Source organism: Contarinia nasturtii, unplaced genomic scaffold (assembly GCF_009176525.2).
Source record: "Contarinia nasturtii isolate CC-2019 unplaced genomic scaffold, AAFC_CNas_1.1 Cnas_scaffold_1182, whole genome shotgun sequence".
NCBI lineage: Eukaryota > Metazoa > Arthropoda > Insecta > Diptera > Cecidomyiidae > Contarinia > Contarinia nasturtii.
In genome coordinates this window covers 1,083,300-1,109,639 of record NW_022198526.1, presented here as the reverse complement: position 1 = coordinate 1,109,639, position 26,340 = coordinate 1,083,300, and the positions used below count along the sequence as shown (strand labels likewise).

The following is a 26,340-nucleotide window of genomic DNA, read 5'->3' as shown; positions in this document are numbered from 1 at the left end:
AAACAAAACCACATTCCAGCATATTTTCATAGTGTGCATTAAAATATTTCGGTTGAATTACATTCCCTGGAAAAAACCTCATTATGCGAATACACCTGAATTTCGTCGGCCATTACGAAAAATATATTTAACTCGATGCAATAAGAAATAGTAAAAAAATACAAGTACAAAATAACCATTTTTTTTATTCGGTTTGTGTTGATCTGACCAAGCTTATTCACACCCATTGTCGTGGTACCGTTTTTAATAACATATACGAAAAAAAAACAATGATTTTGTAGTTGGCACAAACCTCAAAACAACGGTTTAATGCGGTTAAAAAGGAACTACCGGCGATACCACTGTAAATTCGTAAACTATTCACTTCTCTCTTGGTGTATGAATTTGAGTCTGGTATTTTTAAACACCTTTCATATTTCGCAGAATTTATTTATATATATATTTTTTCGTTAATTTTTATAAAAACCACAATCAAAATTCAAATTGCAAAGCATTAAAATAGTTTGCAACATTTTCGAAGCATAGCGGAAATTGCGAGCCATTCTGCTTCAAATATTTGATTCGTACATGTTTGAAATAGTTAATCTTTGTTATTCTAGCACAAAAATTCATTCATACACGACAACTAAGCACACACAAAAATTGATTAAATGATAACAACGCAACCGCCTGCCTGTGTCTGCTAAAGCGGGCGATTCATTTATGATTTATAGGAATCGGGAAAATCCTCGCCGATGAATCGAAAATTGGGCATAGACACACAATTGCGGCGGGGCATGTGTGTACGATTCGTGTTTGTATGCAATATATGTGCTAAAGTGGTTACATAGTTGGTTTTCGGATGTATGCTAAGCCAAGCACTTTCTATACCTCACTGTTTATACTTCATTGTAAATGCGCGCGGAAAAATCCACCGCAAACAAACAAAATATCGAAATTCACACCGAAAACATATTCGAACCACTTTTCAATATGCTTTACCATAACGACGACAATGAGCCCACGATGAATCCCGACAAAGCCGAACACACTTCGATACACCAAACACTGAACTTATTTTTAGTCGACGATTGAATGATTCGACCTCACTATATACACCAAACAATGTATGTGTGTGTTGTACGTGCACTAAATTACAGCTTTGTTAATAACTCAGACGTATGATGCAAACGACGGTGTTTTTAATTCTCTCGCTCGCTGCTGTTTCAATCAAATTGAAACATCAAGCTTAACATAGACGAATTTAGCTGTGTACAATCCGCATAATTCATTTCAGTCAAGAATAAAATATAGCCACATTGTTTGTGATAAAATACATCGATTAGATTTTGTTTGGTTTTAGTTTTGTTGTACTTAAACGGCTATTACATTACACAACATCATATCGATCTTTTGCATCAGATGCTTTACATCATTTGACGGAACGTTTGCATTTGGAAATGGAATACAAGCGAAAAAATCTGATTTTGTGATATTTTATTATTCGAGCGATAGTTTTTAAGTCGGATAGTTTGATGCGAATTTATAAAATTCACTTTTACTTCGAAAACTCAGAAATCGACAACGAAAAAATGAAATATTTTTTCAAAAACTAAAAAGATAAAACTTCTGCAAAGAACACTGTAGAATTGTGATGTTTTTAGCTATTAAATTCTTATGAATTTAGTCGATAAAACGACAATTTTAGTATGAACTTATTTTGATCTTCTGCGAATATAAAAAGTGTTTTCGTGTTCGAGGCGACAAAAACTAAAGAACGGCCACACGCATTGTCGTACAGATAGATGAATCGATGTGTTCACATTTCATATCTGCTCTTCTATTTTATCCGATTTAATTACACACATTTTTTTTAATTATACATTTTAGCTATTTTTTCGTCGTCCGTGTGTTACGCGCACACATATGTCTTTTTTAAGCAAACATTTGAGCATTTTTATGAGCGAATCCTCACATGGTTGCGACCAAAATGAAAATAAAGCGAAATTATTACGGTTATTAAAATGAATTCAGAAAGAAACAAATTTTTATATGTATGAGGAGCGATGTGACGCATTTAGTGTGCCTTCAATGTAAACCAACAAATAAATAAACATCACACAAAGAGCGAAGAGCAACAATCGTAAATTTGTTCGAATGGCGCGCATTTTGAAAACACATAATAATAACAACAGCAGCGGTAAGCGAATGATTTTGCGCGGCGCTGTAGTGCACGGCGGAAAAAACATTGGGTTATTCTCATCGGAGCAATTTATTATTAAAATTCATAATTCGTATGAAAATTTTTGTTTTCATAAACAAAAAGACTTTCTATCTTTTTGAAAGCATTTTGTTTACTTCGGACTATCTTTAACATTATGATTTCCGCTGTTTTATTGCGAGGCATTCAATGTGCGTTAGGTTTTTTTTTTTCAAATCTCACATATATGGCGACACAGAAGTAGCAATTGCTGCAAGAAGACTGTGAGAGAGGAAAAAAATCGGCTCGCTTTGTAATAAATTAATTAAAATGTCGAATGTGTGTGCGACATTTTAAATAATTCACTCTGGCAAAATCAAGCAACACACATATCTGAATTGTAACGAGGAATGGGTTCGATTTGATATGTGTGAGTATACGGTTGGAAATATAGACTTTGCAGATTGCATGTGAGATACATGCGAATTGAATTGCGTATTGCGACACACATGTACAAGAGTGAGAGAGAAAATTAATTTCAAATTGTCACCCGCATCTGGTGGAAAACAATGTGTCATCGTCAAACACAACAACACACATGCAATTAAGAAAATCTCTTTCACTAAAGCCGAACACAATATATAGATTTATGTTGTGCAAATTGTGTGATGCAAAACAAAGACTCTCTAATTGCAATTGAGAAAAATAGAGATGTTCGAATGTCACGATTCAAAAGAAACACATTCGATTCATTTCTTAAAGAAAATGAAGAATTTTACTAAGAAAAATGTGTAAAATTGTGCACATGAGCGCCAAAATTTTTATAGAGTAAGATAGTCCGGGGTCCATGCGGTTCAGTACAGAAACAGTTTTTCCAGTTTTCTTCTTTTCAACGAATCGCACGAAGAAAACTCCTACTTTTTCTTATTCGCTCAATACACGCTCTTCAACGAAAGCGCAGTGCGTACAATTTTCCACATTTTTTTTTTTCAGCTTCTTCGCTTCTTTCGTGTGTCTCTTATCTACTCGAAAGGGGTGGAGTATAAATACGAACCAACAGAAAAACGTCTTTTTACTCCCTGATTGTGATAAGAAACGAAAAATGATGTGCTCATGTAAAACGAAAGATTTAAATGACGATTTTGTTTGAGAAAAACTCTCACAAAAAAAATCAAATCGTTTTTTGCATTAAAAATTGAGTAAACATTTGGAATAGCTTCAATGTGATTGAAATATAAATTTAAATTGATTTTCAAAGATTAATTGCTGTTTAAATATGCCATTGGCGAGGTTTTTATTTTTTTTTCTCGTCATGATCGAACGCAATTATCTTTATCCCCCAAAATCGATTTGTGTGAATTGACAAAGGCATGCAAATAGGTCTGGTCGACATACACATACACACACGAAAAAAAAGTGGGAAGAAAAAAAACGTCGACAAAAAACCAACACATAGCTGACATCAACCACATGAGCAACCAAACTGGAGGAAATAATAACCCTGGACGTAAAGCACACAAATTAATAATAACAAAATGTGCGACATTCCCCAAATGCACAAACAAAGTAAAAATGCCGAACGCATAGAGACAAACCATATTAAATGAAAATATTACAGCCGGAGAAAGGCATACAAACAATAACAAAAAAAGCGGACGGCTATGGACAATCGACACATATTTGAACAGTTAGCATCAATGGACTCGAAAAAAAAAGAACTGCAAAAAATTGGGAAAATAACAGAGATTCGAGTGAAATTACTGAAAAACACACGTACACATTTTTGTGCATACCGATGCAGACGCATCAGGGACACATATAGTACAATAATTGCAACGAACTTGATGTCGAAACACACATGAGATATAAAGCTCTCTCTACTAAATCACCAAACCAAATACATTTTTTATTTTGTCATTTAAATGTGATATTTTAAACAAGCACATGAAATTCGGCTTTTTTCGAGATAACGAAACGTACCTATTGAGCTGCCATCAATTTGGCCAAGGTATTACATGGTCGGTTAGCACGTTTTATACTCGTGAACGCACACAAAAAAAATGCTACCGATACCGAAAGTGAATGGAACCACCGTGGAGTGGGCGACTCGATTTTTTGTTTATTTCAGCCGTATCTTTTTGTTTCAAACCAAATAAGTATAATCCAATTAAAATTCACTCATGTCACACATAAACACATGCGGAATGTACGTGAATTGTTATTATTCTTGTTTTATTTTTTCGCTCAGCTGCATGCAGCAGCGGCATGTTCATTACCATTTCGTGATGGTGTGCATTTTTCACGTGCAACCCAACACTACACACAGAGAGATAGAGAGATAGCGTGAAAAACATCTGAAAAACACACAAAATAAACAAATGAACATAAATTGGAATAAAGTGAACAACAACAACAACAATAATAACAAAACCAACGATGGAACATGAACAAAAAAATAACACTGACATCGGCCGGCGGTACCGGTTAAAAAAATGAAACGTGCATCGAAACAGATGAGAATGGATGAAAATGCGATGTGAATGTCAGGACAGCAATCAAAACAGCACAAGTGCACACATTTTTATTATCCGTTTGGATATTCATGGTGAATAACTAAATGACATCGGTACACCAAATGGCAAAAAGAGCCATTGACTACGAAAGCAAAAAAAAAACACACACACACACAAACACACAATTCGAAACGTTGAAGAGAAAAAAAACGCACTCGCTAAAATATTGAGTATACAGAGAAGGTTTGATTATATCTATTGGATAGGCTTTTATAACTTGGTGCCGCCAAGCACCGAGTAAATGTCATAACGCAAAACGAAACACTTTTTTTCGGTTCGAATTTTTTTTGCTGTCGTGTGCTCCAATTCACATGTGGAAATCGGCGAATTTTTCTGCACAAAAATTCTGTTGCTGTTTTTCTTCATATTTCCGCATTGGGTTTGTGATGTAAATGGAGTTTTATATGTGTTTTCCGCCCTCTGAACCGGAACAAAAAGGAAAGAAAGCGCAAAATGTACATGCACACACATTTTTCGCCTACAATTTTTTTTCCATACGAACTAGACAACACATAATAACGAGAGTGCAATATACGTACGCGTTGGTGGCGATGTTGGTCAATTTTCGCAGTTGATGTGAGCGCTCATTCGCGCATTTTTTTCTCTCTCTCTCTCTTTCTCGCCCTTTTTCGATCGGGTCTCTTTTATGCGTTTGGCGAGGAAAATTCACTGACGAGAAAAAATTATGTTTTTTTACCCGCTGGTTTTTTTTGCCCAGTTCACTTGTAATGTCACACTGCCAAAGAACTAACTGTATGAATGCAATTGAAAACACAGCATTCTTTTTTTTCGGAAAATGTGTCTAGTAGATTCTGGTTGGAAATGGAGTTAGTTAGTTAACGCCGATTTTGTGTGTTGTTTTCACCCCCCAAAGTTCAGATATGTATTTGGTGGCGGTAGTATTTAAGTATTTAAGCGATGGTTTTTGGTTGCGTTCAACGGACTCTTTTTGTTTTTGTTTTTATCTACTGGTTTAACACATCAATTGAGTTCTTTAGTCCGTGGCGCTTGTTGTATTTGTTAGGCGTTTAGTGTGATGTTGGTAACGTTATGTTTTACCTCAAAAAAAAGTGCACTGCAAAAATCAATTGTTCAACATGATATGGTCATTTAAGCGATATATATTCGCGCGTACACTCCGTTTTTTTCTGTCATTCAATCTCTTTTATCACTGTGTCGTTGAATGTGTCTCGTTTATGGGCGACAAGTAACACACTTGTTTTGAGTTAATTGTTGGCCCGTTAGTTGACTCGACTTTTTTGTAATGTCCAACTTGTAATTCATTTAACGCATCATTGTTATTCGCACAGATTTTTTTTAACTGCCACAATCGATGTGAATGACTTATTTCCCACTAAATTCGAAGAAAAGTTTCACTCTCAAAAACATGCACAAAATGAGAATTTTCGCAAAACTAAATGTTTCTCTTTGTACCGAAAAACTATCAAAAATTGTCGCATTCGAAATGGAAAATTGAATTTTGTTGCTCGATGGATTGACGTTGTTTTAGCGGCGAACTTCAAAAAACACTGTTCACTTGATAATGGTCATTCATCGTATGAATTCGATGTGTGCTCTGTTCCCGACTATTCACTACTCGTATGTGTATATGATTTTCTCTCGTGTGTCGTGTTCAATGTATCTCGTTTTCGATGCTCCTGCCACTGCTCTACTGCTGATGATGTTGCTTGTCGTTGCCACAACTTTTCGTAAATATTGGCATTTCACGGATTCACATGGATGTTAGGCTAGCTGGTGCTGTTTGCTTGCTATTGCCGCCTGCACACACTTTCTATTTTATCAAACAACTGTAAAATATATGTACAACAATTATTCACAAATACAAGCGCCAAAATGCGATGAAAAGCAAATGGGCCACCTCACTTGTCGTTTAGCTTCGAATAGAGCGTACACTGTGTTTGTAATGGGAAAAATCGCATTAAACATATATGAAAAGAAAGGGTTTTCACACACATATGTGTGAGTACTGCTACTGCTGCCACCGCTGCCAGTCGTAAGCAAATGCTTATGAATTCGAATTTATTTTTGGTCGTATTTACATATGTAGAACCGAACGGCATAGGCAAAATCGAGCGAGAACGAGAGAAAGAGCGTAGAATGAGAGCGAGAGATATAACAAGAATGTTGTGTTGCGTTAGCAACTCCAACCAAATGAATTGTGTGCTGTTGCTACTGCTGCTGTTGCTGCATCACATTTTCATTTTATATTATATAAAATTTATCCACTTTGCCGCACAATAGTCAAACGAGTATATGTGCTGTTTTACATTTAATGATGTCACTGATAATAATCACTGAAGCTCCCGTATGGAGTTGCGAGCCAACAGTAGCTGATTACACACACATCACATGATTATATTTTACCGATACACTTATGCGAACAACCGAAAACTATGAAACACATACACCCATCGAGTAAGCGGGGCAACAAATACATAATCAGCAATGATCTCTTGTACGAGACAACAATTTCACTCAATGGATTTGCTCAATGATTTTACAAAGCGAAAATTTTTCATTCTATATCATCGCGAGCAGGGGAATTTGATGGGGGTAACGATAGAATGTGAATTTTCGCTACTTAGGATTAAAGTACTTAAATACCTATTGAGTTTTTATTGAGTGAATATTGAAAATCTAATAAGAAACTCCTGTCATGATTGAAATTGAGTGTTAGATTATTTAGCCTAAAATCCTTTCAGTTAAAACAAATAAACGGTAATTCTATGTTTTGTAAAATGTTATTGCATTGCTCAATTTTCTTCATAAAGAGCGCCAATGATCAATATTCCCCAACGATCGAATGAGCCAACGAAAAATTCACTCATATCGCATTTCACTCATTTGCCGTGCGTTGAGTCTATTGTCCGTCTTTTTTTCCATATTATCGTATAGAGTCAAATGGTACTGTCGGCGCTGTCGTTGTTATGTACCCGCTCAAAATGCCTGAAACGATGAAGAAGCGTTTAAATTAATGATATAGGCAGCAGATAAGTTTCTGCGGAGTCCCACTAAATACACATAAACCGACAATCAACAGACTCACACACAAAAGCATGTGTACACACATGCTCCAGCAACGGCACGTTAGTGGCAGAAAACTCTCTCTCTGTATCCCTGCATATGAAACAGAAGACGTTCGAACACGAAACAGAAGAAGAGAAGAAAAGCGTACGGTTGGTAAAATAGTGGAAAAAAGCTGGCGACCGATGCCAAAAATCGTTACCGTGTGTTGCACGCAAAACAACCAAAATTATGAAAACATAACGGTGAGTGAGACAGCATGTTGCTAGCAAATGGAGAGAAAGAGTTTTGTTGGCGTGCAGCGCACACACAAACCGAAATGTGGAAAATCTGTTGTGCGGTCAAAATGGGTTGGATCAAAAAAATCATTTCATTCGTTATGAAACTATGCTATTATGCACACATACACGCTCTCTTACCTCGTTCGTATACTTCATGTGCCAATAATACACTGTGACATGTGACACTTACTATAGCACATTAGAAAGTAGTTTAAAGAATTTCGTTCGGGTTTTCTTCGTAGTCACATTCTTTGCGAAACCAAAAAATTGGATTTTGGTAAATTTTGGACCGGAATCCAAATTGTTTTTGAAAACGCATGTCAATTCCCGTTAAAATAGTTTTTGCATCAATGCAGCGAGTTCATTGCTAGTGGCCGATGCGTTCGTTGTGATAACAACGCAAAAACACGTGTTACGGGCGGAGTTAAGGAATGTAGTTGCGCGGTTTGAACCAAACTCTGTATATATACACACAAACATCTACGAATTCGGCAAGTCTCTCACTCACTCTCCTCGTCTACATACATCGAACACAATTTTATTTTCGTGGCCTCGTTTGCGTCTCTGTATCCGGCCGTTGGTTGAACTGTGGATTTAATTAGAGCGCACAAAAACTCGCTTACATGGTATTTGCTTGCAGTTAAATGCTGCTTTGCTCTCTCTCTCTCTTTTTCTCCTGGTATTAGTTAAGGAACCAAATAAATTGTGAGACCCTTGCATATACAAACCTACACATACTCACATACGAGTGAAAACTTTGCTCTTTTGTTTTTCGCATTTCGATCCTAATTTTAAATTATTTATTATACGAGCGCGCACACAACTCATGCATTATCAAATATCCTCTTCACATATTTTCTTATGCGATCTCTCTATCACTGTGTATGTATGGGTGTATGGTGAGCGCACTGGCCCATTGGCGCTTATATACTAAAAACTCTTCGCATTCGGTTTCCATTTATTTATATGTATAGTTAAAAAAAAATTGTCGGTTCAATTTTCGGCAAAGTGAACTTATTCTGGGCGAACAACAACTGTTTTTCGGTGTGAAAACCAAGTGAATTGAGAGCCGAACAGCAAGAACCGAACAAATAAGGCATATAGTGAGAGCAAGAGCCAGTGAGCACACGCGTGTTTGCTAGCCAATATACTGGTGGTAAAAAGATGTAACCAGATTTTGTGCTCGATGTGCGGTAGCTACATAATTGGAAAACCAGACCATCGTGAGGTCTTATCAGAGGTTATTTCAGCGGTTCCAGTTAGTGGCCGAAACTGCAACCAATTTTACTATAAATATCTGTTATTCATGTGCTGCCACCGATTCAGTTGATTTTTCGACCAAAAACACTGGGTTTATATTTGATGATGGGAACAGCCCGACTACGACGACGATGACGATGGCTAAAACACACAATATGGGTGTGCGTTTGTTCGATGGCACTTAAACTGAAAATGATAAGGACCGTAATTTACTGGCTTAGACGGTTTATTTTCATTGCGTGCAAACAATTTTCGGATTTTCCATTTGGAATTTGAACATTTTAAAAGACATTGAACTCATTTCCACGATAATTTACATATGCGAAAATGGGCTTTAGACTAAAAACATTCACTAAAACAAGTTGTTGTCATTTATGCTCGTAAAGGCTTTTGCCTCTCATCAACGTCGGTAATTTTCTCGGCCCAATATTCGCCTCAATATATTTTCGTCTTAATTGTTTTCTTGAAAATCGCACGAAAAAAGAACTATTGAAAAAAGACACCATAAAATCTTTCGTTTGTGGTTATATTCAAAGGAGTTGCATAATTAGCACATACAAGTATAAAATTGAAAAGACAAAGATTTTGTATGTTTCTAACTGAATTGAAAGTTAATAAGAAAATGAGAACCCTTTTTGAAATTGTGTATATCTCATCATCTGAGATTTCAAGTATCAGCAATCTGAAACGTAATTTTCCACAAGCACATTCACATACGCAAAATGAGACAGTTCGACTGTGTATTTCAATTGTTGTGCAAGCAAGCCCACTCATCAGTAAGAGTAAGAGTTTTCAAAGATCTCTTTGCAATCCATCCAATAAGAAGGAATAATGAGTGCAAGCATACTAATTAAAGCAATGATACTAAGGCTAAAAGTGTTTCATTTGTTGAGTTGTACCGTTACCACTTGTACTTTTGGAAAAGTTGAAAATGCAAAAACGATTTTCTTCTGCTCGACTTCTTATTTTTGCTCATTTGTAATATATGTTATATGCATGTGGGTAAAATTCGTTGTTTTTTTCTTCCTCTCTCTCTCTCAAATTTTCAATTGTTAAACTTTAAAAACCAGTGAAGCAAACGGCTTTACAACGAAATTCGGCTTACTTTGACGTGAAATGTGAAAATGGGTAGCTCATTTTAATTGCTAATTAAAAATATTTCTCTCGCTCTTTATCTCCCATTTGTGCGATTTAAAATCAAGTGCTTTGTTTGATCTATATGAGACCATGTGAAGATATGCAAAATACACACATTAAAACATTCTATCTTTGGAATTAAATTGCTTCGGTTCGTAGAATTTTTTCTCTGCTTTGCCTTTGCCAAAAAAGCTGATAAACAGAGCGTATTCGATGGTATTCACCCACACATACAGACATTTCAAGATGATGCTGAAGAAAAATAGATAAAAGAAAACCGCGTGATTACGATGTTTCATAAATCACTGTGCATATTTTCGGCACACAAATAGATCCATCCGATTAGCATATCGAAGACAAAATCTCTGGTGGTTTTCTCTGTTTAAAATATAAGATCATCGGTTCTCGTTCGTTCGTGCAAGAGAAAATTCATTTTATTGAAAATTTCATTTATGAATAAATAATTTATTTAAGCCGTACGTATCGAACTGGGTCTGTCATGCGAAAGAAAGAATGTGACGGCAACGAAATTGGGGAAAAAACTAAAAATTCATTAAAATATTTTACGAACTCGCTTTTCGAAACCATGCACATTTCCAAACTAAAGGAATTCCGAAAGAGTTAACATTCCAAAGCGTTTAGTTTCGTCTTTTTTTGATGCGAAATTTGCTGCAAAAATTGTGAAGTGTTCTTTTTTTCATTTCAGTAGAGGCCGATAAAGTATTTCAACTGAAGAAAATCCATATGGAATGGCAAGAACACGCACACCATAGAAAAAGAAACGAAAATGAGCTGAAAAAGCCGAAGTGAATTAATGAACTCTAATCTAATTCATTGGACGATCGTCATTACCCTCTTGAATTAGATCCATAAAATTTGCATATGTGATGGCAAATTGAGAAACCGGTTCTATTCAGGGAATTATTCATTCTGTTCAATGCTCTACTATGCATGTTGAATTATACAAAGTGTTTCTATTGTGTGCTGATTTTGAACATTAGAGCAAGAAGTGGTGGGTTCTAAGAAAGATTGGTAGCATTTCTCGGTGTTGATTGAAAATTGTGCTGTGTTGCCTCTCTCTTAGCCGGCGGAATGACTCCAACCACCCTTTTTTGCAATAAGCAAACTATGTGTGTGACTCAACTGACTAATCGCTCTGTTCGGAACTAACTATTTTATTCTAATTTCTTATTCATACAGCGAAAACCAAATGAATGTGTGTAGTAATTCTAATAAGTGACCTGCCACCAACTTGAATCTTGTTCCATTTATCACCATCCTTCGTTTTTATCCCATGCATTCCAAAAAACCCCATTGTCTTCTTATTGCAGTGTATACGTGTTGTTATTCTTGTCGCCTTTTTTAGTAAACGAGCGTATGCTTTTCTCTCCACCATTATTCTACTTTTAATCGCTTTTCGGGGCCATTGTTTGAATTTCATTGTGCTTATTGTTCTCGAAGGAAAATTATTTCTCTCGTATAGCAAAATTGCATAAAATAAGAGAGCATAAAATAGATATTGCCTTTGTTTAAATCCTCGTATATTTATCTCCGATCCGAGCTATTCGTCTGGTGCATAGTTTAAACTTCGTTCTAATAAAATAACGATCGAGAAATAGCATTGAGAAAAAAATAAACAATGTAACGAAAACATTGTTCGGATAAAAGAGTTAAATATATATATTAGATGAGCGTGGAGATGGAATGGAGGAGTGCAAGAAGAATTATGGAAATGTAGTGAAATGGAAATTCTGATAGAAATAATTCATACCCCGTTCACAATCTTGATACAAAATTGCCAATTCTTACACAAATGTTCATCATCACAAATAACTACATGAACGGCATTTGCATAATAATGCCTTCAGCGGATTGAATATAACCAAAGATTAAAAGAACAAAAAAACAATCGAAATTTCAAGAGAACGAAAATTCTTGCATATTCAAATATTAAGGAGCAATAACTAATACGTAGGTTGCTCCATAATTTTTTTTAAAATGGTACTTATAGTGTTGCCCGATGTAAACCATTGTCATATTCGTAAAGTTTGATGTTTTGGTATGTATTCGTGCCCTGAACCTTTTGTCGTACGAACGCTATTTGTATTGTTTACAGTGACTGGTAAACTGCGACTCAACAAAAAAATGAATTTTACACGTGAAGATTTTCGTAAAATGATTTACTACGATTTTCGAAGTAAATTATCTCAACAACAGTGTTTCGATCGACTTCATTTGGCCTTTGGCAATGAAGCACCAACCCTTCAGACAATTTATAACTGGTACCGAGAATTCCGTTGCGGTCGTAGTTCGCTCAAAGACGAGTTTCATACAGGTCGTCCAAAATCGGCTGTTGTGCCACAAAACATCGATGCTGTCAGAAAACTGATTATGGAAGATCGTCATGTGACCTACCGTGAGATTGAGGCATCTTTGGGCATTTCATCCCACAGCATACATACAATTTTGCATGAACATTTAGCCGTAAAAAAGATTTGCTCTCGTTGGATCCCACATAAATTGACCGATGAACAAAAAATGGCTCGTGTGAGTTGGTGTAAAGAAATGCTCAAGAAATTCAATCGTGGTGCTTCAAAAGACGTTAATAAAATCGTCACTGGTGACGAATCGTGGATATATGCCTATGAGCCCGAAACGAAACAGCAGTCGACTGTATGGGTCTTCCAAAATGAAGATAACCCAACGAAAGTTGTTCGAGCAAGAAGCACTTCGAAGCGAATGGTCGCCTGTTTTTTCGGGAGAAGTGGTCATGTGGCAACCGTTCCACTAGAGGATCGTAAGACCGTCAATTCTGATTGGTATACCACCATTTGTTTGCCCGAAGTGTTTGGTGAAATAAGAAAAAACAACCACCGTCGCAAAATAATTCTTTATCACGATAATGCGAGCTCTCACACATCTTTTCAAACTACTCGATTTTTGACCGGTCAAAACATCGAACTGATGGGTCATCCACCGTACAGTCCTGACCTGGCACCCAATGACTTTTTTTTGTTCCCAAGCGTGAAGAAAAAACTACGTGGTCAACGATTTTCGACACCAGAAGAAGCAGTTGAAGCGTTCAAAACACACGTTTTGGAGATATCAGTTTCGGAGTGGCACGAATGCTATGACAAATGGTTTCATCGAATGCAAAAGTGTATCGATCATCTCGGGGAATATTTTGAAAAACAATAAAACCATTTTCGACAAAAAACAACTGTGTTATATATGTTTTTAAAAAAAATTATGGAGCAACCCTCGTATAAGGGAGAATTCAAATCTAATTTACTAAATATCCAATGGTCAATCGCTGCACAGTAGTAAGTCGTTTCATCGAAATTAGGAATCTCAAATGGATCTAAAAATGTTTTCAAATAAATTTAAAAAAACGGACGACTAATTATTTGAACTTCGCATTAGTATTCAGTTGGAACAAAAAAAAATCGATTTTAATCAACACAGTTTGAGAAATATTTCAGCCCCTTAAATTACAAAGCATTCGATTTGAGTTAAACTTACATGAATACAAGAAGTTGGAAAATTTTGAAATTGTTTGAATTATTAAGATTTTTTTCATACGCAAACCCTTATGTTTTTGGTCATATTTATCATTAGCCTCAATTTTTTCTCGTTTGTTGCTACTCGACTTACTGACCGAACAATGCTTTCAATTTCATTCATTTCAGAGAGAGTATTGTTTTATTCACAAGGAATCTGCAGAATGTGAAATGCGTTATGTTTTTTTTACTTTTTTCGCTCCTTTTTTACTGATATCCTTTGTCGTTATCCACATTTGGCATACTCTTTTGCCAAGCACCTACGTACAGGACCACTTCATGTAACCGGTTCATATGTGTGCAAGCAAGTATGAGTAACATTAAATAAATCTGGTTGAGGCGACTCTTTCCGGTAGAAAACTGTCCACTGTATTGCTGTTGTTGTCCGAAAATTAATATTATAAAATATCCCTCGTTTCGCCTCTATTTAACAAGAGGCGTACATACATATTTCCTAATAATGATTTGCATTCCATGTGAAAATGGGTTCCAAAAACCGTACTTTTTTCCCTCGCTCTGGTTTCTATTACAAAATGCGTTTATTCTACGGAAATTATCTTTTGTTATCTTTGTGCCAGGGTCAATAATCCAAATGAATCACCGAACAATGGCATAAAAAGGTTTTTTCAACATCTACAAATTGCTTCGATGAATACAAATTTGCTTTTGCTCCCGAAATATGTGCGGAACGATGGCGCTGGTCATATCAAAGAAAATGACCCATTGGCTCATCCCTGTTTGTCAATTCAAGAGTTTCCTGGTCGCATATGTTGTTTATATAACGATCATTTTCACAGTATATATTGAATAACGGTTGCGCGTACCAATGCATTTGTTTATATGCAGAATAAGCAACGTTATTACAATTAAAGCAATCTTTTCGGTTAAATGAGGAATGAGAAAATGAATGTGCGGGAGCAGTGAAAAAAGAACGTCCAACGAATACAACGTCAAAGAATGTTTTTTTGAAAAGGAGAAATAAATGTACAAAGGATGTAGTTGAACTCACTCCATTTTCGTGCCCTTGTCGAAAATGAAAAGAGTTGAGTCGAACCCAAAGATATTGGCTAACTGGACGATGGCCGAATATGAGACCGTACGCGATGTTTACTGTGTGAGTTATGCCACTGACCTGATGGTAATTCTTATGTATGGCATTTTAATGAATGTTTGCCGTTGTTTCAACCATACTACGTACATCTTTCTAAATGGATTGCACGTCGTAAACGAACTGGATGCGCATTCAGAAAAAGGGTCGGCATCTTTTCATTACTTTACTGTCGCTCTTTCACAATTCACAATGCCGTTGCTTGCAAAGATGAACTGTTATTATTTTCGTATTTTATGGAACTGTGTGCGTACACCGTACACGTTGTATGTTTTTTCCCATTCAAATGGTCATTCGGCTGTCTTGGGGCAGTGCATGGAACGGTCGGTGGCAATGCCAAAACGAAACGAGAATTGCATACATTTTAGATTCATTTTTGCTTCTTTTTTTGTGTGCTGTATTACTCTTTATTAGAGTCACAATCCGGGGTAAAAAGAGTAAGAGCATGAAAACTTTGCGAAAGTGTTGTGTACATTTTTGGAATGGTCATCGAGTAAGGACAACCGGCAGCGACAGCAGCAGCACGCCAAAAAGGAAGAATAGAGGAAGTGTCGGAACAGCGTGTTAGACAGATGATAATAAATGAAAATGACAAAGGGACTCTCGAACAAAATGCAAACACTGCGCCATTTACAACACATTTTGCGATTTAATAGAATATTTATTGTGTGCTTTTCGGTGGTGGCAGTGCGCGCACGTTCTCTTTAAAGCATCCAAAATCACTTGGGCTTATGCAATACACACACACACATAAAAATGTATATGAAGAGAGTAAGAGAGAAAGAGAATGGCAAGTGTAAAGAATTGTGCAAATTTGATGTTGTAACTTTATGTTTTTAGTTCATTTTGCCAATTTGAAATTGCTTGAAAAGTGGACGGAGGATTACCAAATGCACTGTGATTCAGTTGTTGGACAAGAAACATGCATACATACACAACAAATGAATGGGATTCACTTGAAAGTTGTGTATAAATGAGCCGCAGACATGAATTACACCGAAATGCAAATAAATTAAAGAGTTTTCACAAAACTAACGAACATAGCATAATGACAAAAGAAAAAACTTCGGACACAACACGCACCCAGCACAAAAGGACGACGAGAATATTTAATTTGGCATAAGGATGTTTAATTTTCTGATTTATGCTAATGCTGAAAAGATTTTAGTGGTGGCTCACTTTATTTGCGTAATTTTTGTGTCTACCCAAACCGCCCTCTGATCAACTTTTTCTCTATCTAACTCTTTCAATCTTTCACTCACTCTATCTTTCTTCGTTTTTCCTTCTTTTCCGCACCTCTTTCATTATTTTGGTTGGAAAAGTTAAACTTTCCGTTAATTTCGTGCAACAAAATTATTGCCTTGTTACGACGACTTTTGATTACATCTCTTAACGTGACGGCATTTTTATTTTTATGTTTATCGCCAAATGTGTATATAAAACATTTTGGAAGTCGCAACGCGTGTGTTCTCACTGAGTTTCTGTGTGAATGAGCATATAAATAACAAATAGCATAACGTCGAAACACATCCAATTTAAGAAACTGGATCCATTTCTGGCTAGTGAACACAGAAATTGAAACAGATGATAGATTTATGAATAGATAACTGCATTTTTTCTGTGCGCAAGCACTGGTAACACATGAAATTAGCTACGCTCCTCTTGTCGGTCATCGCACATGTGGCATCTGGTCAAAAAAAGAAACAACCGATTGAGGAAGTGGAGTGGATATCCTCTTGACCAATGCCGCGGTGAGATGTGTCAAATATCTCACACACATTGCGTGAGGCCCAAATGAACCTTTTTTGTCGATCGCTCAATGAGAGTGCGGCGACACACTGTCTGTCGTAAAATTTAACTCAATATAATTCATTCATTGACACAGTTCGAAATCAGTTTACAATTTCAAACGATTGGCGTAAATCATGGCCATTCATTCGGAGTTACAAAAAAAACCATATATTTTGTTAAAAAAAATTCTGAAAATTCGTATGAATAAAACATATCCAATTTCATATCGGGTCAGTTGGTCTGTGACTTTTGCTTAGAATTTCATCTAACCGTGTCATTGGCAGCAAAGCTGTGACAAACACTGATTGCAAACGGTTCGACGATGTCTTTACATTTAGAAATTACAAATTTGTTGTTTTTATGCTCAGTTTCATTTCCACAGTCGAAGTGTTCACGACTCAAAGAGCAGATGAATCATTTCCTTTACCACCCTGAAGGCATGCTCATAAAAACACGTTCATCGGAGAATAAATTCAATCGTTAACCGAAATTAATCCAGATGAATAAAACGAATCAACAGCGGCTCATCGCGACCGTACGATTAAATTATCTAACAAAAAGCTTGAATGGAACGTGTGCTTGATTGGCACAGCTTCACTTGGTTTATGTCTGAAACAGATGCGCAGTACCAAAAAAACACGCGAGATGACGTTGTATGCTGAACAGAATTCGGATGGAAAATTCAAATTGGATTTCAACTGGAACGGATTTACAACGGATTTTTGATACATCTCTTTGAACGGTCTTTCATTTTTAAAGGATGTATTGTTCGCTGATTGAAATTATTTCAGTTTGAAAGTTTGGTCTTTTTGAGCATCCATTTTCTGTCTTTGTATGAAGTTCGTACTACGCACACTTTGGAAGATGAAAATTACTATCTTTTCCGTCTTATTATTAAAAAAACGCATAATTGTCGTCTTATCCAAGTACGTCAATCTCTTAATTTTCAATGCATTAAAACCTATTAAATATTGCATCAAAGTGCATTTCATTCTTACTGGTCTTTAATTATCTCATAATCTCCGACTGAAATGGACAAAAAAATGCGTCGAAGTCTTTTAAAATCACATCATTTGGCGACTTTTTTACAGGCCACTTCATCCAATGTTACAGCAGGGATGAATAAAAGTACTACCTACTGTGTGCTGTGCGGTATGATGTTAAGTGTTTTCATAGAGTAGATTGTCGCATTATTTGTGCATCTCTTTGATGCATTATTTATTATTCGCAGCGGTATTTTATGAGTCCCCACAGGCTTTTTTTAGCTTATGTCTTTTTTTCTTGTTTACAATGTCTAATCTGATTACAGCAATTGACATTTTTTTTGATCACATATAATGTCGATGTCATTTATAATGTCAGTGAAGGTAGAGTTTTCGCTCCGAAATTGCATAAGGTTACCAAAATATAGTATCGATTGTGAGATTTGTCATAAATGATATTGAATCTCGATGAGATATGGGTATTAGATAGGCAAGGATTTCGATTTTGTTGTTCAAACCATTTTTCGGTTAAGTTCCTCTTTCAAATTATGTTTCAATTTCAAAAATGCAAAAGTCCAAATTATTGGTAGCAAATGGAGCGGCCTAAAGACATGCTAAATGATTGCCAAATCAAAAACATTCATCTAAGTTTATTTATTTTTTAAACTGTATCTCACAAACAAAGCGAACATCGAACAAAATTGATAAAAAAATATTGAAGTATTCGGTTTCTTTTAATGTTATGTTCGTTATTTGGTTCGGAACAATAGCCTCTTCACACAAGCACCCTTTTTAATACTCTGTAATGATGGACCATGGAAAATAATGTTGCTTTTCTTTCTTGCCCGTTCGAACAATACACTGTTTACCGATATCTGGTTAGTAATACCCCCGGTGAATAGAGTCGTTTGAAAAAAACGAGCTGTTTTGGTTTTTAATACACATTTCATTGTAAAATATCATTTTGAATGCACCGTTTGACGCACTATGAAATGTTCAGTTAGTTTTCACTTTCTCCATCGACAATGTGTTACTTTAATGCAGCAAAGCAAAAATAATTTTGCCGAACGATGCGTAAACAATGGGGATTATGAATTTGTTTAGCTTAAACGAATGAACCAAACTATTAGAAGTTATTTATAATTAAATTGAACACAAATAACAATGACCAAGTTAAAGAGAAAAGTGATTTTGCACAAGATTCCACACACGAAGCTGTGCACATCAAACGTAAGCAGAGTGAGGATGAATTTCTTCGAATAATGTGACCATTAACACACAGATTTCAACCAAATTAAGCGTGCACCGTATATTGTGCAATTATTTTTTTTCATGTTCAATTCAATCTTAAATGAGAGTTCCACACTACTCATTGTAATGTTGAGTTTGTTCATTGCTTCGTTTATTCTGAAATGTACATTCAATGCTAAAAAAACATATAAAAATCCAAATCTTACCCGAAAAAAAAACCGTAGGGAAGAGATGGGTGTCCTGACAGTACAAAGCATCTAATATGCGTGAAATTTCTGTAAAATAACACAAAATTCGATCATTTACGTTTCATTACATTTTTATCTCTTTCCATTCGTTTGGCATTACGATACACATGCCACTGAGTCTGAGCGCTTGTGTTTCCTTGAGGTTTGATATATGTTCTACATGCTCTTGTGTAATGGAGTTTCATCATCGAATTGATTACGCCGCATTTTGTACGATAATAATAACAACGACGACGAAAATCGCGAATAAACTTTCCGACTGTTGTATACCGCATTTAAGTGATTCAACTGAATAGTTGCGCATTCATATGGATCAATTTGAATGAGAAAAGGGAAAGAAAACAAAGCCCATTGCTAGTGTTTTCTGCTTGTGGGCTGACAAAATTACGGATTGAATCTAATAAAAAAAAAGAAGAACGTCAATGGAGAATTCAATCTGATTCAGGAATCATATTGAATATTCCACCATCGTAAAGACCATTGAGATGCATATGCTATATGTCGCATTAAGTTAGATGTTTCCATTACCGATAATATTAGGTATCATGAATATAATCATATGAAGCGAATAAGTCGTTTTGCAGCAATCGCACGGTTAATATTGCTTGGTTTGACTGTTTTAGTGCACCACACAATACTCAACACAATGGCAATGTATATATGGCGTTTGTTTGGGATAAAAAATGAGTTCGCGTCGAATAAATGTACCGTATGCAAAATGGATCTAAGCTCATGTGGAATACCGCGATGTGGTAGCGTGCGTGGCGTCGTTTAAGGTTTTCCTATTATCCACAGAAATCGATGCGACAGTTTATTTAAATAAAACCAATAAAGTATCAAGAAAATCATGATCTCTTCTGTTTCTTTTCCTTCTATTGAACCATTTTCATTCTTTTGGTTGATTGTCTTCGTTTTGCTGTCGCTTTGGTGCTCGAGTATGTGGAAACGCATGCAACACATAAAGCTTGGCACATCTCGCTATAAAAAATAACGAAGATAAAAGACGTCAAAGACGAACAAAAAATGGCAAAGAAGAAAAATGAGAAGCCGTTTATAGATCTTAAGCTGCACATTTATCTCGTTTCTTTGTCGAATGTGTAACATATGTGTGCTGAATCCGGAGATAAGAACGAGACTGAGAGAAGAATAGAGAGGACGAGAGTGGGGGGAAGAGTGAGAAAAACGAAATCACAAAAGTCAAGCGATATACTCCGCTTCATTTCTTCAGACAAACGATTGAGATGTAAATCAATGATACCAAAGCACTCATTTGATATTTTAACATGTTGAATTTGATTTGTATCTTTCTCTCTGCAAAATAACTCTTTCTTCAAAAAAACATCATCGCTGTTTCTTTCTTGGTTGAAGATTTGTTTATTTTCAGTCTGCAATATGGATTTATTCACTCGAAACGATTAAATATCCAATCTGTTTTCCAATCGAGTTTTTCCATTGGATTGAACGATTTCATCAAAAGCAGTTCATTATGCTAACAAGGATGAGTGTCTATGATGTATTATTGAGAAGAAAAATGTTAAATCATTAGCGACTTATTTGGCCTCTTGAAAATATTTTCATTAAAGGACTTTGAAAATGTGCCTACGCTCAAACAAACTCCTTAAATTTTTCTATTTTTTGTTCATGAGCGAGAGCCCATTGCCAATCAATTCAAAGTGCACCTTTCGCTTTCGACATCATTCCCTTAAAAATATAATGCGTTGGCTTCGTTTTAAGTCATGGCTTAGACTTTATGTTCTCAAATTTAGAATTTTACGATTGTTCCAGCATATCGAATATCGCTTTGAGCACGGTATCATTTTGTGGCATTGGAACGTGTTGAAAATGTTCAGCTGAACGTAGACGAAGTGTCGTCAACCGATTTTGATTTTCAAACCATAGCAGATACACACTTTTTTGGCTTTTATTATTAGAAAATGAATTATAGTCTATCCTGGAAAAAAAAATATATATTTAACATCTATTTTCAAAAAACATATAAATTTGTTGTTTTATACAAAAGAGTTCTAGTTAAAAGAGCTCGATTCGTTGATACAATAGAGTCCAGTTGACTATAAGAAATGGAAATTTATTTTCAACAAATTTGATGTAATGGCACTGAATACAACTTATATGTATCACAACAATCGAGATCGAATCCAATTTATCGATCTCGATCTATTGTGCAAATACAATGTTGTTCCTTATCTTTGACAACGATATAAATTGTTGGAGAAAACAAACTGCCCCTTCTTTTCAATGAGGCTCCGACAACAATGTTTGACCGTTCATTTCGGTCTTTTGTTTTGCAAAATAAAATATCCCGCCTTCTGTATTGCAAAAACAAAGCGAATGTGTTTTTTTTTCACAATTTCTTCAAAATGAATTGCAGACCGAATTCGGTTTCTTTTGCCAATAATTGAAAACAATGTTCAAATAATAAATAAAAATGCACAAATGACAAATGGCAACTTCTTTGCAATGTATGAACAATGGTTGTTTAGAAACCGTTTCAAAGAAGTAAATTTTGCGTATTCTTTTTGGCGTATCAATGGCTGAAATGAATTTTGATGTTTGGGCAAGTTGACTTTAAAATCGAGTCCTTTGCTGCAGCAACTAAATAAAGTTGTCACGCCATTGAATTGTACCAAATGTGTTGATGATGTAATACAATCCATCGGCATTCAGTCTGCCTTTGAGTGAACAAAAAACCCCAGAAAATACACATAACAACTTGTTTTAAAGAAACCAAAGAAAAAAGTGAGAAGTTTTAAAAAATGCCCATTCATATTCGCCGCATAACCTAGCGACATAAATTTCTATTATTTTTTCTCCCGACTTCTTCTCTCTTCCCTGCTGTCTGTTTCTATCTCCTGCTCTATCGTTTTGTTTAGTTGTCCTTTTGTCTGTTGAAATTTGGTGTGTTTCTGTACAAATTTCTATGGTATGTAGTTGTCCTTTGGTCGGCGGAAAAAAGTGCCGCTTTGTCTGGCCGATGCGGGACACAAAGAAAATGTGTCACATACATTTGAAGAAAAATACGACTAAATCGATAATGATGATGTCAATTGTTTTCGAAAATCGATTTTTCGCTTTCAACGAAAATATTTTCAACTAAAACGAAAATAAAAGAGACAATTCAATAAATCAAATTCGTTCAAACAATGCAATTACGACCGATTCGACCGATCGACATATTCAAAAGATTGGGCGTTCATTTCAAAGGATCACGCATACAAAATATTTGGATAGATCATAGTATATACATCGGTAAATAAAGACAAATACACATACTAAATAAAAAAAATTGATTTTATGTTCAGGTCTTTAAATTTTTATTTTCTCATTCATTTGTGTAACGCATCCTTTTGAAACTCGATGTAAACAAATTTGCTTTATTTCGCATCAAAAGGACTGAACGAATACGGTTTGTTAAAGCGTATTTTTCTCACATTTTTTTTATAATCAGCTCTGTTCGTGGGTATTTATAAACTTTCTTACGCGTCATCGCAAGTAGCTGCGGGGCTTGATTCGGTTGATTCATTTAAATCTTTCAATTTGCTTAGTTCAGTAAGGGCGATGGCATTATACCGTTTCATTGAGTTATCGCTGTGTCTATTCATTCTGCGTTGCATTCATCGAGATCAAATATTCAAACGTGTTTCGTTCTTTTCTCATTCACAGCTTTCAAATGGAAGTGATTGTGCCGTTTATTTGTGTTTGTTTGTTGTTTTGTGGCAGAGAAAAGGTAGAGCGAATTATGCATTGTCGTCTTATTTGTTTTTGTCACACATTTTCTGTCTATTTAAATTGTGAGCGCGTTTGTGATTTTCACTTGAATGCCTGCATTCACGCACAATGTTCAAACACAGTATATTTTGGATGCCTTTTGATTATTCCATTCATTCGACATGTCGCATTATCTTCACATTTAATTCATTCAACATCAACAACAACAGCAGCAGCAACGTTATTCCGTTTTGTTTGCATGCCCACTGTTTATGCTCAACGAAGACTCTATCTTCCTTCACACACACAAATGTACCGTCACATTTTTCAACTACTCTGCAGCAGCACACATAAATTGTCGGTTGATTTGTATTGGATTCGGGTAGTGTCGATTTGAACATTGTCAAACGATTTTATTTGATTGTTATTGTTGTTATTTTTGTGTGAGTTGCCTTACTTGACGGATGAATATAAATTCCAAACAGCGGTAATGCATCGGTCGATACAGTAAATATTATTGAAGTGGTTCATTGGATTTTCGTAAACAAATTTTAAGCGAGGGGTTAGTTTTTCAATGCACCGAAAGACAGTCACCACTGATGCCGATGCTGTTTCATCTGCTGTTTCTCATTCATTTGATTTGTGTCAATAAATCCCATTGTAATTGTTAATTCAAATAAATCAAAAGTAAATACGGTCTGCGTTCTATTTCAATGATTTTTACTCTCTGATGTCTCTCTTTCTCGTGCTTTCTTTTCTTTCAAAACGGGTGATTTGTGAACTGTGAATTTCGCCATTCAATTAGCTGAACATAGAAACGCATCCAAATAAAATGAACAAAATACATTACTTCATTTGCAAATCAAATTTTACCCATTGAAATTTCATTACTTTTGCATTCGCATGCATGCGAATTTAAAATTCAGTACTGTTATTTCACATCAAAGAAAAGAATCTGCCTAAGTGACTGCTTTTGAAGAAATTTATCAAATTGAAGGGATTGATTAATGGGAAGAAAACAAGCCGAAACAATTAAACAAGAAGTGAAAATGTGTTAAAATTTTCAATAAATTAAAATACCATCTCTCACGTTACATTATCCTGCCACTAAAATGCTTACCCTTCTTTCTCATCAGATGTGCACCATTAATTATTATCTGCAATACTGAAATGATTGAAATGTTTTGCGCTTTTATTTTCCAACTCAATTTCTTCAACTCCAGAGTTATGCCGTTCCATTGTTTTAATTGAGAAGTTGCAGTCAAAGCAAAACTTTATGCCTCATTTCACTTTCCCCTTGAGTTTTTCCGGCGATTTTTATTCGAAAACTTAAATCAATTGGTGTTTTTACGTGCCTTAACCGCGCGTTTGTTCTTTCTGAACTGGTTTCCATTGTGAGTCACCAATGGCCAAAAATGAACTTCATTTTAATTAACAAAAGCCATAATGTGATTACAGTTTTGCCGAAGTTCAAGCATAATTATCGTCGAAGGCATTTGGTAAGATTCATTAAAAATTATGGGTTTTAACACCTTAAACTTCTGATTGCCGCAAAGTCTTGCGGAGAAACGTTTCCGTAAAAAACCAAGATTGGGGAAATCAACGATGCCATTTCTTGTTAGAAGAATATTGTGAATGTTAAATAAGCGTTCATAACAATTTCCTTAGTTAGCGCTGTTGAAAACCCACCGTGGCTTTGAAAATTAAAAAGTTTTTTGAAGGGTGGCTGGTATTGTTGTTCTGTTTTAGCATAGATAATTAACTCAACAAAAAAAGAGCACTCTTGCAGTGTCAAGAAAAAAAAAGCGTGGCTAATTAGTCGGAATGAAAGTCTCGCAGGAGTTTTTCCTGTTTTTTATTATGAAAAGACATAATGAAGTCCTTTTAAATATTTCCCTTTTCATTTTCCCGGCAATTTAGTTGAGAGTTGATTATTCGAAATAAAAAAAAAAAGAAATTTAATAATGAAAGAAAGAAAACAAAAAATTGTGTTTTGCATATTCGTAATATTTGATCCCGCTGATCGCCTCGAGCTCAGTCAAATCTTCGTAATTATTTGGACGTGTTTTTTTATTTATTAAATTGAGTATTGTTCATTCATGTTATTATTTGGTTTTTGTGAATTGACAAAACAGTTTTGGGAATTTGTCGAAGTACATAGTACAATTCAATAAAATTCCGAATCGATCCCAGCATCCGGCTGATGTTACGTCGTATAAATATCATTCATCAAAAATATGTATTCATGAATCATCAGGCAATTTATGACATCCGGAGACAGTGTGTGACACTCTATATCACACCATTATAAAATCCAGTTTTATGTTTGCAAAGTGGTGTGCATATTTTACACGCAAAACCATTAATTTACACATTTCATGGTTTTACATGTAAATTTTACGCAAATCAAGTCAGTCGATTTAGTGATGCAACAAGCGAATATGAACACCTTTATCGAATGCAAACACAATGCAAATGAAAAACCATGCCAAACAAAATTGTGTTCATTATACAAATGAAAAACTGGGCTATTGAAAACACCACAAAATAAACGATGCCCTATTTATTTGGATTCGGGCAAAAATTATGTATGTGCTCTTAAAATGAACAAAAATATGAAAATTGATTAATTGATTCGTTGCAAATGTGATGAAAGATTGATGAAAAAAACCCTAGAAAATATGCGTGATAATTTATGTGCTCATGTCGAACAATGAACGATTACGATGAGTTGTTGTCGTATTACAGTGCCCCTTCGAGCAATCACAGATTTTCGTGCAATCGAGTGTAAGTTACAAATAGACAACATTTTTTAAAAAATAGAATAGATAGAATGGCTTGCTATGCGCGCCTCAAATGTGCATAATAATTTAAATGAACCATAACAAACATTCAATAAATCAGTCTAAATGAAGTGAATATACGAGAAATGCGTATATTTAACCAGTTGACGGAAACCGAACCGAGAGCACGTCTGCAATACAAGCCAAAGGGCAACTCAAACGATGGACGAACCGCTTCTGTTTAATAGTATTAATAACAAAAATAATGACGATCATAATAATAACAATATTATTAATACACCAGGAGAAAGAGAGAGAGAGAGAGAGAGAGAGGGGCAATGTGCATCGACAAGTCCGGGAGGAACACAGTTTAATAGCGTAATCCATGGTAAACGATACAAACTGGAATAAAATG

At 35.4% G+C, this 26,340-nt stretch overlaps 1 protein-coding gene across 6 annotated transcripts in view; it reads right to left on the bottom strand.

Moving 5' to 3' along the window:
- LOC116344841 (protein lozenge) overlaps positions 1 to 6,540 on the bottom strand; it is a 29,515-nt gene extending 22,975 nt beyond the window's left edge. For 3 of the 6 annotated variants that reach the window (XM_031773634.1, XM_031773632.1, XM_031773635.1), the window contains exon 1: positions 5,292 to 6,539. The gene's annotated coding sequence lies outside the window, so the exon portion shown is untranslated. Of the gene's footprint in view, positions 1 to 292; positions 388 to 5,291 lie in introns of those variants that run through there. The other 3 variants (XM_031773629.1, XM_031773633.1, XM_031773630.1) reach the window with 2 other exon arrangements.
- Positions 6,541 to 26,340: the final 19,800 nt, after the last annotated feature.